We start from the raw sequence: 13,467 nt of genomic DNA on the forward strand, positions 1-13,467 counted from the left end.
TTTAAATACCTTTGCTGAGTCCCCAACAGATCGCATACACATAATCTGTATTTCCTCATTGTCTTCTACACTTCTCTGTGCAGTTGCAGCATATCTGTATGTAGTGGATTTGGAACTCTACTAAAATAAATACTCCTGGCATGATTTGTTCCACAGCTGGTTCTGAACCTGTAACTGCTTGGGAATTGGGTGTCAACAGGACATCAGGATATGATTCCTTATCACTCATCTCAGAATCTGTGTAGATTAGTGAATATATGTTGGGTGAAAGTGGGAAAAACCTCCACTTTCACTAAACCTGATTTTAGGAAAGTTCTACCACATACTAGGTTACAGATATTGTAACCGTTGAAGTAATGCTTGCTGCGGATATCTTTTATTTTTTTAACAGCTTTCCAGCAGCTATCCAGAAGGTCTCTGTTTTCATCAATATGATCTTTTGTCAGAAGAAGAAAGTTTATTCCAGAAACAGATGATTTGGCACAGTCTAAAAATTCCTGCGCATTGCTGATGATGACTTTTCTTTGCTTAACTTTATTCCAAATAGCCCTTTTTGTTACAGCTCCAATGCCATCCATTACACATTTCCCATGTGATGTTGCAAAGAAAAGCCATTCTCCAGATACTCCAAAGTCTTGCATCATGTAGCAGAGGTTAGAAATGGTGAATTTGTTCTTAAATTTACCTTCGCAACCATCAGAAAAAATTCGTATCGAAGTCAAATTGGGAAGCTCTTGTTTCAGCTTACTTATTATACTCTTCAAGCGCCGGCCAGTGTGGCCGTGCGGTTCTAGGCGCTACAGTCTGGAACCGCGAGACCGCTACGGTCGCAGGTTCGAATCCTGCCTCGGGCATGGATGTGTGTGATGTCCTTAGGTTAGTTAGGTTTAAGTAGTTCTAAGTTCTAGGGGACTGATGGCCACAGATGTTAAGTCCCATAGTGCTCAGAGCCATTTGAATCATACTCTTCAAGCATGCATAAACTGAGTACTTGTCGTGGCACAGTTCATTGCTCACAATTGCAAATGAGTGTAGCCCTGTTTTCATCCAAACACAAATAGTGACCACTGTAATCTGTGTATGACTCCAGTGGGCACTTTGTATCTCATCTTGTGCCAGTGCTACATAGTTTTCTGCAAAATCTATTTGCAAAATCACTTCATCATCACTAACTGATGCTTTCACAGTCTTGAAAGCTCCAGATTGCATCCTTTTGACAAATAAGTGCTCCTTGAATGTTTTTAGTTGAGACTGAAGTTCAGAGAGAGCTTCACAGAGAGTTCCACTGGTAGTAGTCTGTTTAGGGTGACACTCATGTTCGGTCCATTTTCTCCAAGATATTATGTCACACAAATCAAACGTTCCATCTATTGATGTGTGTAAATTCATGATGCATTTCTTGCATTGACTTGTCATGCATATTTCACTTTCTACATCACAGCAAACAAGATTCATAGGTGAGTGTGAGTAGCAGAGGAACTAGCTATTTCTTTGTGGATGGCTTCAATGATGAAGTTGAAGTTAGCATATCTGCACACACATACATTGTGAGGCATTTGAGACGTTTGAACAACATTTTTAGGCCGCAACTCGTAGAATTTTAAAATCTTGATAGCAATATCTGGATTGTCTTGCTTAAAAAGAAAAAACAGTTTCCGTAACTGTCATATTCATGTGACGTTTCTGCAAGCTAACTCTTTTCCCAGTTTCATGGTCTACAATAGACTTTACATCCTTTATATCAGGTGTCTGCCTTCTGATTTCATCATTTGTGAAAAAATTTGTATTTTGAACAGATTATCACCTGTAAGAGTATGAGATGTTTTCTAAGAGTACGAGATGTTTTCTTCACTACTGGGAAAATCTGGTTTACTACCTTTTTAGGTAAGCTTTTACTTACAAGCTTTTTTATTACTGCTGGTTTTTTTGAGGGGCTTGAAGGAAGCACCTTCTTTACCCGAGAAACAGCTTTGTCAAGGGACTGAGGACATTTATATGATCCTAACTGGGAAATACAGGTCTCAGACTGATCTTCAATTAATACGGATTTTAGTTTAAGTCTGTACTTCCTTTTTCTTTCAGCTTCCTTCTTTCGATATTCCAATAAAGATTTTTCACTGGAGGATACCTTCTTCTTCATATTTTCCCTCCTTCTTTTATCCTGCTCTCTTTCTTTTTCTTTATGGACATTGTACTTGCTGGTATCTTTCTTCAGTTTTTCTCGAAGTTTTCTCATAAGCTCTACTGATGTTGTTTTCCTCGTTTTCTGAATAAACAGTAAGTTTTTATTTAGTGTAAACCATCAAAGCATTTGTTATATCAACCAATTTAACATAACAATAACAAGAAGTGTTAAATGGTTTAGATTTGAGTAACATCCAAAAAACTGTCACGGGTGGGACACAATTTCTTTTAACATTTATAAATGATCATTTTCAACTTAGAAGGTGCCTTATGGTTCATTGGATGTTTTTATTTGTTTTTCTTACTTCTAACCTAAAATATATAGAATTACTATAATTGCTGAGTTAGAAGGTAAACTTTTTCATGTTTTTTGTCACGGGCGGGACACTAAATACATAGTAACTTTTGTGAATTAGCTGCATACTTAATAACTTACCTTTCTTTAAAAACTGAAGTTTGTCAGAAAGAGAAGATTCTGCTCTTGAAATTTAACAATTAAAACATCAACAATCGCTGCAACCCAAATTTAAACAGCTGCCAACACAAAAAGCAAACCTTTTGTTTTCCATCCTCATCTGTAGAATCGCCAACTCTGTTATTTCCTCAGCTAATTATGTAATTTTTTCAGGACAGTAAAATTAAACTTTTGAAGATTCGAAAAACTATAACTTTGTTAACTTTGGCAATTTTTTCAAAAAATAAGCCTCAGGCTCAGTTTGGCATGGAATGACCCTTGTACAACATTGACAAGACTGGGCTGAATTATAAATTGGTCCCTCAAAACCCCTACCCAAAGAATGAAGCAGTCAAATGCACAAAACTAGCAAAGAAAAAGCTGACAATTGCAAGATGCAACAGTGCAAGTGGGGACAATAAGTTACCGTAGTTTGTAATCTACAAATCTAAGAAACCAAGAGCCTTGAAAAACAAACACGTCAGCACTTCCTGTTTATTCCAAAGCTCAAAGTTTTTGGGGTGAATGGTAATTTGTTTAAAGTGCGATTTTTTGATGCATTTATTGCAGCAGTTAAATACTTGAAATCAAAAAACCTACCACCCTGTGCAATTTTGTTACTAGACACTACCTTCTGATTCAGAAATTCTACACAGTGACATAAAATCTGACTTTCTGCCCAAAGTGACTGTAATCCAGCTAATGGACCAAGGTGTTACCAAGTTGTTAAAATGATGTTACAGAGGGAAATAGATCAGTGGTTTGTCAGAGAAAACAGTAGAGTTGTGGTCTTTTTGAAGCAATGAAGAACCTTCACATAAAAGATGTAATTTACACAGTTGCTTGAGAACTTAAACAAAACCACTCTACAAAGGTCATGGAAGTTTGTCTTAGCCCAACCTAAGAGCAACAACATCCAGACTAGAAAGTGTCAGGCATTGTAGTTTTAGTTACTGATTTGCAAACTCTTCAGAATGGTATCCAGCATGCTGATATAGATTAATGGCTAACAGATGATGATGATGCTGTTACCAATAAAGAACTAGATGATGATCAGATCATCAATCTTGTTTTGAAACGGTATACTGTTGAGTAAGAGCAGACAGATGATCATGAAAAGGAAGTAGACAAAAAGATCTATTTGAAATGTGTTTTTTCATCTTTTGATCCTTGCAAATGGCTTGTTTCATTATTCTCTGATTACCCTACTCTTTTAGCATAAAATGTCAGGTAGACTGCTATGGGTATTACAATGTGTGTTGCAGCTGTTATGCAACAATTTTACTCCCATGATGTCCAGTTCTTTGGTAATGCACAGTTAAACTTTGAAGAAATTTAATACCACTTTGATTCTACAGTTACCCAAAAAAAGGCTGATATTTCTAACGATCAGTCATGAGGATTTCTTAAAGTTTTTTGAATTGTTCTGATGATCTCACTTCCTAGTCATCAGGAATTTAGACATTAACTTTTCCAGAGTACTAAACAATTGATACATTCATTTTTAAAGGTCCTTTACCAAATTTTGGCAAAATGAGTGAAGTGTGGTACCAGATTCTATATATATGAGAAATGTTGTAAATGATTTTTGTGACTGTGTAACAGTGATGTCAATTTTTAAAGGCTTTTTTACCACTGGAATAACGCCCTTTCAATGGTGATTATGTTCGCATGCCATCTGTCGAACACCTTATGCAGGACATGTTACATTTCACTTTTTTTAGTTCAACAGTGTTGTGAGATGTAAAATGGGACAAGTATTGAGTTAGGACGCAATGAAAGTACCAGGAATCTTCAGTTTCCAGAAATGTCTGTGGTTTTTAATTTTGAAAAGCCTTTCAGTGAACTAGTGACTACTAACAGAAACAAAATGCAAGACGTATAACATTCAATTGATTATATTCTGCATGAATGTAGGTATTTTTATGATGATTTGGTGAAATGGTCTGTATATAACTGTGCTGCCGATAAGTGAAACTATTTTGTATGTACTGTGAGTAAAATTGCAATATTGTGAAAATGTATGAGTAAAACAAAGCAACTTTAAACATTTCTAAAAATGAAATGTGTCCATGCAAATGAGTACTTTAAACATTCAGTACCTTAAATGTCGGAAACCCCATCCACATGTTCATCTGCAGAATGTTTTGCTTGGTTAAATGCACTTCCACATTGTTGCTTTTTAGAGCTTTATATGTTCACATTGTGAAACCAAATCTAGTTTTTCAGGTGGATTTTCTAATAAAAATGCTTTAAGAAAATGTGCAGATTTTTTCTGTAAAAGTGAGCTGAACATAGGCTTTTTTGGTGTTATTACAGAAAGTGAAAACTTTGCCATCAATTTGTTAACTATTGGGAAGCAGTTGGAAAGTGAAATTTTATATTCTAAACCTTGTATTGGTAACTTATTATGAGCAAAGTTTCCTACAGTTACTTCCAGAGATATGAAAGCTAAACTTCACTTTTTCCCCAAGTGTCTATTTTTTCGCCCAACTTTGCTTCAAATTATCCATATGAAAATTGCTCAGTAAATCATCTTTCATTTAAGTGAACTCACAAAAATTGCTTTAAAAAAAATTACCGGAGATACTCTTATGTCTGTTTATAAAAATTTACGGGTGCACTTTTTACATTTGCACTATGGGGTCAAACTAATGACTGTGTGTCTAGAATATTATATTGGTGTTAAATAAAACTTACCAATGTTCATTGGGAGCATGTGCTCATGCTCACATAGAAGTTCAGCGAAATACATGATGGTCATGCAGAAACGTTTTGCAAAATTAACCACTTGGAATGAATGGCACTATTGTTGTTTTTTCTATATTTCATAGTGAAATATTTATTTTTCTATGGTGCTGTTTTATAAGGCTTAGTCTTTCATCCCCTGCACACTTTGAATCTAAACCCATGGCCCCTGCGGGTCAGCATGTTAGAATAGGTCCGAGGTATTCCTGCCTGTCGTAAGAGGTGACTAAAAGGAGTCTATCATTCTTCAGCCCTGTAAGTTCAGATACCATTTTATGGTTTGACCTGCCACTTTCCAAATTTTACAGAAGTGCAGGCCATATGGGGAAGGATGTCTTACTTGGTGCACGAGTTGCCCATAGTGTCCTCGGATTCAGTCTCCTGAACCTCTTGTCAACATGTCTTTGCATCACCACCTGCAATTCAACTATTTGGGCGAGGACACTTTCTGGGGTAGGTCATCTTCTTCCGTTGTGTCCTGTCCTCTTTCACCTCCACGACAATATTGAATTTGTCTGTGCCCAATACCCAGCACGGTAGCCAGTTCGTTGTGGTGGGGTCGTCATGTGGTAGACACCGGACAACACAAGGATTGCACTGCTGATGCCTGAGCTGTAAACTCCCCACATATGCCAAGCAGTAGATGCCCGTCTTTGTGGGGCATCTGGACTCCCAGGAATGGCCATCATGCCAGGAAGCATCTGCTGTGGCTAGTGGCGCCCTTGGGGAGAGCCTTTGATCGAAGTGGGTGGCATCAGGGCGGATGACGTGCAATGAAGCAGACTAGATCATCTTTTGGTGGTGACCGAATGGCCCCAGCAGTCTCTAAGGAAAGGAAAGGTTGATTTAAATGCTGACAGGTATGACCCTAAATCGTTCTACCTAGCAACACCTTCAGAGGACCATTGGGCTTCAGAGCAACAGGATCCATATTCGCCAAATTACTCGGTTTGCAGCAGAACTGATGGGTACTCATTTCTGGAAATGAAGCCTCTGTTTTTTGTTGATCACCTGGAGGATAAATTTGAGGAAGGGACAGCGCTGTCCAAAATGCGCAATGGGTCAGTTTCGATTCAGATAGCATCCCCAACCCTGTTGTGGGTATTACTCGTCTGTGACTAGGTGGGTGAATTCCTGTTTCGGTTACTCCCCACAAAAGCTTCAATATGGTCTAGGGAATTATTTTTCTTCGTGACCTCCTTTTACAATCCGATGATGAGCTATGTGCCAATTTAGAATGGTGGTGGTGTTCATTTCATCCGGTGTGTTTACAGGGGACCCAAAGACAATAGGGTTGTCACTGGTGCCTTCGTCTTGGCCTTTGAGGGTGATTCATTACCTGAAAAGATCAAGGTGATGGTGTACCAATGTGATGTCAAATCCTGTGACCCCTTCCCCTATGCGATGCTTAAGTGCTGGAAATTTGGGCACAATTCCTCCTGGTGCCCTTCCAGCACCACATGTAGAGACTGCAGATGTTCACTGCATTCAAATACTCCATGTGTGCCTCCTCCCACCTGTGTGAACTGTGGACAGCATCACTCCCCCTGCTTGCCAGACTGCCTGGTACTTACCATGAGGCTAAACTCAGATATGAAAGACTAAACCCTGTTCCCATGCTATCTTCACGCTGCCGCTGCGACGGCGTCGCCATCGATGATGCCATTATGGTCATCATCTAATGTTGCTCCAGTGGGCCCTCAGGGCCACCCACCTTCCTCTCCTGTCCAGTTGACTGGGGGCAGGTCTTCTGTTGCTCCCAAAGCCTCTACTTTGGGAACATCCCCCCCCAAAAGGCCAGGGACATCGGTCCCCCCCTCCCCTGCTGCAGCCGGAGAAGCAACCGGCTCCTCTTATGGGGGTGGGGTCCCTTGGCACTCTTACCTTCCACGGTCCCCTGCCAGTGATCCAGTGAACACCAGCCTGTGGTTGAAAGAGCCACTGGCTGCTGGTGTAAGGGCTTCAAGGTCTTCGTCTGTCCATGAAGCTACTTCTGAGAAGCCCTCCCAGCAAACCCCTAAGGAGCGGCAAGAGGGTAAAACTTCAAAGAAAAAGTCCACTAAGAAACGGGAGCCTCCAGTGCCCCTGACACCAGCACTCCCTCACGGCTCTGCGTCCGAGGAGGAGGTGGAGATTCTGGTGGCCCCTGAGGACCTAGATCTCACCGACGCCTCGGATGCAATGGTACTGGATGCCGACAATCAACCAGTGGCAACAGGTGATGATGAGGACTAATTAGCCTCCTTGATCACTCCGTGCCATCCCAGATGACAGAAAGCTTCCTTCTCCAGTGGAGCTGCGGCAATTTTTTCTCCCACCTGCTGAGTTACGTCAGTTCTTAAGCAGTACACCTGCTTTTTGCATTGTCCTTCAAGAGACCTGGTTTCTCACAATGTGCACAACTGCCATTTGTGACTACCAGAGGTGCTACAAAAACCATCCTGCCTGTGACAGACTGTCAAGTGGAGTATGTATTTTCGTCCTTACCTCTTTCTGTAGTGAACCTGTGTCCCTTCAAACACCTTTAAAAGTGATGACTGTCAGGGTGAGGACAACACAGGAGATCACCGTATGTAACATCTACCTCCCTCCAGGTGGTGAAGCACCACCCCATGTTGTGGCTGCACTCATTTCGTAACTCCCCCCAACTTTTCTCCTTCTGGGTGATTTTAAAGTCCATAACCCTTTGTGGGGTGGAGCCAAGGTTAATGGCCGTTGCACAGATGTTGAGGACCTACTACCTCACCTCAACCTTTGCCTCCTAAATACAGGTGCCCTCACACATTTCAATGTGGCACATGGCACATATTCGGCCATTGATCTCTTGGTTTGCAGTCCTGACCTTATCCCATCTATCCACTGGAGAGCACGACAACTTGTGTGGTAGTGACCACTTTCCACTCTTCCTGTCCCTACTGCAGGGTCCCTCCACTTTCCACTCTTCCTGTCCCTACTGCAGGGTCCCTCATATCGACACTTGCCCAGGTGAGTTCTTCTTAAGGCTGACTGGAACACTTTCACATCCGCTACCAACATTGAGTATCCATTGCATGCCACCATCGATGAAGTGATCTGTTGGGAACAGTATATCTCCACCGTTGGAACATGAACCTCCCCCTCCCAGGTTTGGAGCGAGCTTATCTTTCATCTCCTCAGATAGAGGACGGAGCGACAACGTCTCTCTTTTGCTCCACGCCACCCTGACCCTTATAATGTTCCCTTCAGTGATCGGGAATTTCTCAGTGCCCTTGCCGACTGTGCTGACACATCCACTGGCCCAGGTTGCATCCATTCGCAAATGCTGATACATCTGTCAGTGGATTCCCAACACCACTTCCTTGCTGTCTTCAACCGCATTTGAAGCTATGGCAAATTCCCATCACAAGGGCAAGAAAGTGTCGTCATTCCAGTGCTAAAGCCCGGGAAGAATCCACTGAGTGTTGACAGCTATCATCCCATCAGCCTCACCAACATTCTGTGCCATCTGCTTGAACATGTGGTGACCTGGCGGTTGTGTTGGCTCCTTGAGTTTGGGGACCTTCTGGCTCCGTCCCAGGGCAGTTTTCGCCAATTACGCTCCACATCAACAACTTGGTGTACCTGGAGTCTGCCGTTCGATCAGCCTTTTCCAGGCAACATCTTATTACCATTTTTTTCGATCTCACGAAGGCATACGATACCACTTGGTGACACCACATCGTTGCTACTCTGCATGAGTGGGGTCTCCAGGGCCCACTCCAGATTTTTATACAGAACTTTTTGTCACGCTGCACTTTCAGAGTTCGTGTCGGTGCTTCCCTTAGTCCACTCCATGTACAAGAGAATGGGGTCCTACTGGGCTCTGTCTGAGTGACCCACTCTTTTCTTGCCGTCAATGTTCTCGCATTAGCAGTAGGATTGTCAATCTCTCCCCTCCTATGCGCTGACTATTTTTGTATTTCGTTTTGCTCCTCTTGTACTGTTGCGGCTGAACACCACTGCAGTCGTGGGCCCTCACTCACGGCCTTGTTTTCGGCTGACAAAACTTGCGTGATGCACTTCTGTCATCGTCGTACCGTCCACCCCCATCGAGAACTTCACCTCGATGACCAACTGCTAGATATAGTGGAGACTTACTGCTTTCTGGGACTGGTCTTCGACGTCTGTTAATGGTGGTGGTACCTTAATCTTATTTGATGCCTGAGCTACACAGACTGGGGTGCTGATTGTTGTACACTGCTGCAGTGGCATCAAGCCCTTGTACAGTCCCATGTTGATTATGAAAGTGTGGTGTGTGGTTCAGCAGCCCCCCTCTCCACTGGGTATATTAGACCCTGTCCACCACTGTGAAGTTTTCCTTGTGACGAGAGCCACCTTCCGATCATGCCCTGTGAACAGCCTCCTTTTGGAAGCTGGTGTTCCTCCGTTGCTGCTCCGGCAGCAACTATTCCTCGCAAATATACCGCCCACATACATAGTTTTCCTCGCCATCCAAATTACCTTCTTCTCTTCTGTAACACGGTGCTCCATCTCCCGTAATGGTGGCCCAGAACTGGGAATCCCTTTGCCGTCTGTGTCCGGTCACTTCTTCATGAACTTGACACTTCCTGCAGGCCCACTTCCGTACACCTCCACTGTCCATACCTCGGCAACAGCTTTGGTTGGACCCTTTGGAACGCCCCAAAGCCTCAGTCCCACCTGAGGCCCTCTGCTGGAATTTTCTCTTTTCTTGGCGAGTTTTAGGGCTGAGAAATAATCTACACAGATGGATCACTGGTCAACAGTCTTGTTGGCTTTGCTTACACTCACATTGGCCATGCTGAACAACACTCCTTGCTGGATGGCTGCAGAATTTTCACTGCAGAGTTGGTTGCCATCTATCGCACTCTTGATCATATCTGCTCCTGCTCTGGTTAGTCCTTCATCATTTGTTGTGACTCCTTAAGCAGCCTACAAGCTCTCGACCAGTGCTTCCTTAGGCATCCTTTGGTACTGTTAATCCAGGGGTCTCTTTATGCCCTCTGCACCAGTGGACACTCGGTATCTTTATTTGGACCCTCAGGACATGTCGGGATACCGGGCAATGAACTTGCTGACTGCCTGGCCAAACAGGTCACCAGTAAACCATCTCTGGAGATGGGCCTCCTGGAGACTGATTTGCAAGCTATCTTCCGCCACAAAGTTTTCGCGATCTGCGTTACAGAATAATGCAATCTGAGTACACCAAATAAACTCTGTGCTATCAAGGAGACGACGAATATGTGGCGGTCACCCATGCGAGCCACTCGCAGGGAATCTGTTGTCCTTTGCCGGCTCCTCATTGGCCATATGTGACTAACACATGGTTACCTCCTCCATCGCGAGGATCCACCTCGGTGTTGCTGTGGCTCCCTTCTGGCTGTCGTCCACATCTTGCTGGACTGCCCAATTTTAGCTGCTCTGCGGCAGACTTTTAACCTTCCCAGCACCTTACCTTCGGTGTTGGGCAACAATGCCTCAACAGCAGATTTAGTTTTACGTGAGGGGGTTTTTATCGTACCATCTAAAGGTGGGCATTTGGCCTTCTTTCCGAGGCCTCCACCCTCCCTCCATTTTAACCCTGTCACCCCTTTCTTTGCATTTGTTTGCCTTTGTGTTCGTCTTTTCCCTACATGTGTTCATCTGGCCTCGGCTTTTTGGGGTGGACATTTTAATGTGTTGCAGAGTGGCTGTCTCATTCTCTTTTATGCTTGTGATCAGCCAGCCCAGACCATCTGCTCATGGTTTTAATACCTTCTTCTACTTTTCCTTGTCTTGTATGTTTTCTACATTTTTTGTTTGTCCCATTTGTTTTCTTTTTAGGTGTGGTTCCCCATTCCTTTTCCCCCTTTTACTTTCCCAAACATACTTTTGGCATTGTTTTATGTTGAGCCTTGTTTGTGTCAGGAAAAGGGGCTGATGACTCTGTAGTTTTTGGTCCCTTTGTACGCCAAACCAACCAATCTAATCCCATATGCTTCTTTGTCCTTTGCAGACTATTTCTGGAAGTTATTGGTTATGTGAATCTTTGGAATGGAAAGACTGGCAGTAGTCGACCTCAGGGAAGATCTCAGCATTCTGGGGAAGCGTGGGAAATGTGAACCACTTCTGATCACATGACTTGCCTTAATAAATAAATCCTTTGTAATTCTGGAGGTAACAGGGTTGAAATACAGGAAGTGAAAGTTTATCTATAACTCATACATAACATGGATTGCTGTTTCAAGAATCATTTCGTGGAGTCAGTGGTTGAAAAGGGTATCAGACAAGTTTACAGCCTATCCTTGGTGGTATTCAGTATATACATTGAGCAAGCAATGAAGGAAACAATGAGAAATTTGGAAAGAGAGTTAACATTGAGGGAGAAGAATTAAAATCTTGATGTTTGCTGATGACCGTAATTCAGTCACAGTAAAGAACCAGGAAGAGTAATTGAATGGAATGGATTGTCTGGAAAAGAGGTTATGAGATGAACATCAACAAAAGTAAACAAGGTGCAGTGAGTCATATTACATCAAACAGTGAAATAAGACACTATTGATAGTAAATGAGTTGCTATTTGGGCAACAAAATAACTAAAAACAGCATGACTAGAGAGGTTATAAAATGTGGACTGGCAATAGCAAGAAAAGTGTTTCTTAAAAAGAGAGAGATTTTAACATGAAACATAAATTTCAGTGTCGGGAATCATTTTCTTAAAGTATTTGTCTGGAATATAGCCTTTCAAGGAAGTGAAATATGTGTGATGAACAGTACAAATAATATTAGAAGTTTTTAAGTGTGGTGCTATGAAAGAATGCTGAAAATTATATGAGAATATTGAATGTCTAATGAAGTACTGACTCAAATTAGGGGGGGAAGAAACTTATGGCAAAGGGCTCAGTTGATGGAGTATACTGTTGCATCAGGGATTAGTGAATTTGTTATTGGAGGGAAGTGTGTTGCTAAAAATTCTAGAGTGAGATTGAGATCAAGGCTTAAACACAGTAACCATCACCACATGTATCTCATAGATTCCAGTAGCTATGCAGAGATGAGGAGGAATGTGCAGGATAGACTAGTGTAGAGGAACTGCATCCAAATGTCTGTATTGAACACAACATGTGGTCTGTGCCATACAGAAGCCCACCATCGAATAGCTATCTTGAATCTGTCAAACTGTGCAAATGTTGACCTGCAGCATGTTACTACCTCAAAGGTGCTCATTATTTCAGTGATGACATAGCTGACTACTGTTCTAAAGGCCCTTGATTAAATTTCCAGAATCCATATCAGATTTTTCTGTGGTGTAATAGTTTAGGGCAAAATATACTTAACATTCTACCAAATTTTGGCCTCCATGAATAAAGAAGCAGTAAGATGTGCAAGTTTGGAATTTGAGAAAAGCTTAAATCTTTCTGCTCAATTACCTAACAAGGCAGAGGGCCATCCAGTTCATAAGATTAAGGCTGCAGCTGTGATTTTGGTATTGTTCCATGACTAGATTATAAAATAAGTACAGCATTTCAGTGATCTAGATTACGGTTAATGGAACATTTTTCATCTGTGGTTTGGCGGTTGATTTGAATTGTGGACCTCTGTATGATCGATCCCTCCTCCCCCCTCCCCCCCTGCCCCCCCCCCTCTCACCCCAATACTATGGTAGAAGTGTAATTACGTTATTGGTGGCCTTTCTGTTGTTACGGTTTTGCACGATGACTCTTGGTAACTCAGCACAACGAATCTGAAGTCAGAGATTCAATGAAATTTTCATTCATAATTTCCTATGATTTGTAAATAAAATTATCTGGTATTTTGTTCTATTCAGTTAGAATTTAACTGAATTATCAGAAATTTTGGCAAATCCAGAAATGATGTAAAAGTGGGTTATTGCAGTGACGAATGTAATTTATATCTTGGCCTACAATAAACATCACACTCATTTAGCAGTTGTATTTTCATGTTGAGATTCATTGGTTTTGGTATTTCATAAGAAAATTATCATATTCCAACCTAACCTAGGCTTCAGACTTCACTACAGATCAGTCTGTCCGGACTTAGTTTTCTCTAGTCACCAAATAAATACAAAAATTGGCAAGCAACCA

The 13,467-nt window shown here is 42.0% G+C and overlaps 1 protein-coding gene across 1 annotated transcript in view; it reads left to right on the forward strand.

Moving 5' to 3' along the window:
• Positions 1-13,467, forward strand: part of LOC124545352 (T-complex protein 1 subunit zeta) — a 68,086-nt gene that overhangs the window by 3,661 nt on the left and 50,958 nt on the right. The gene's annotated exons all lie outside the window — the stretch shown is intronic.

The sequence above is a fragment of the Schistocerca americana genome, chromosome 8 (assembly GCF_021461395.2).
Source record: "Schistocerca americana isolate TAMUIC-IGC-003095 chromosome 8, iqSchAmer2.1, whole genome shotgun sequence".
NCBI classification, from domain to species: domain Eukaryota; kingdom Metazoa; phylum Arthropoda; class Insecta; order Orthoptera; family Acrididae; genus Schistocerca; species Schistocerca americana.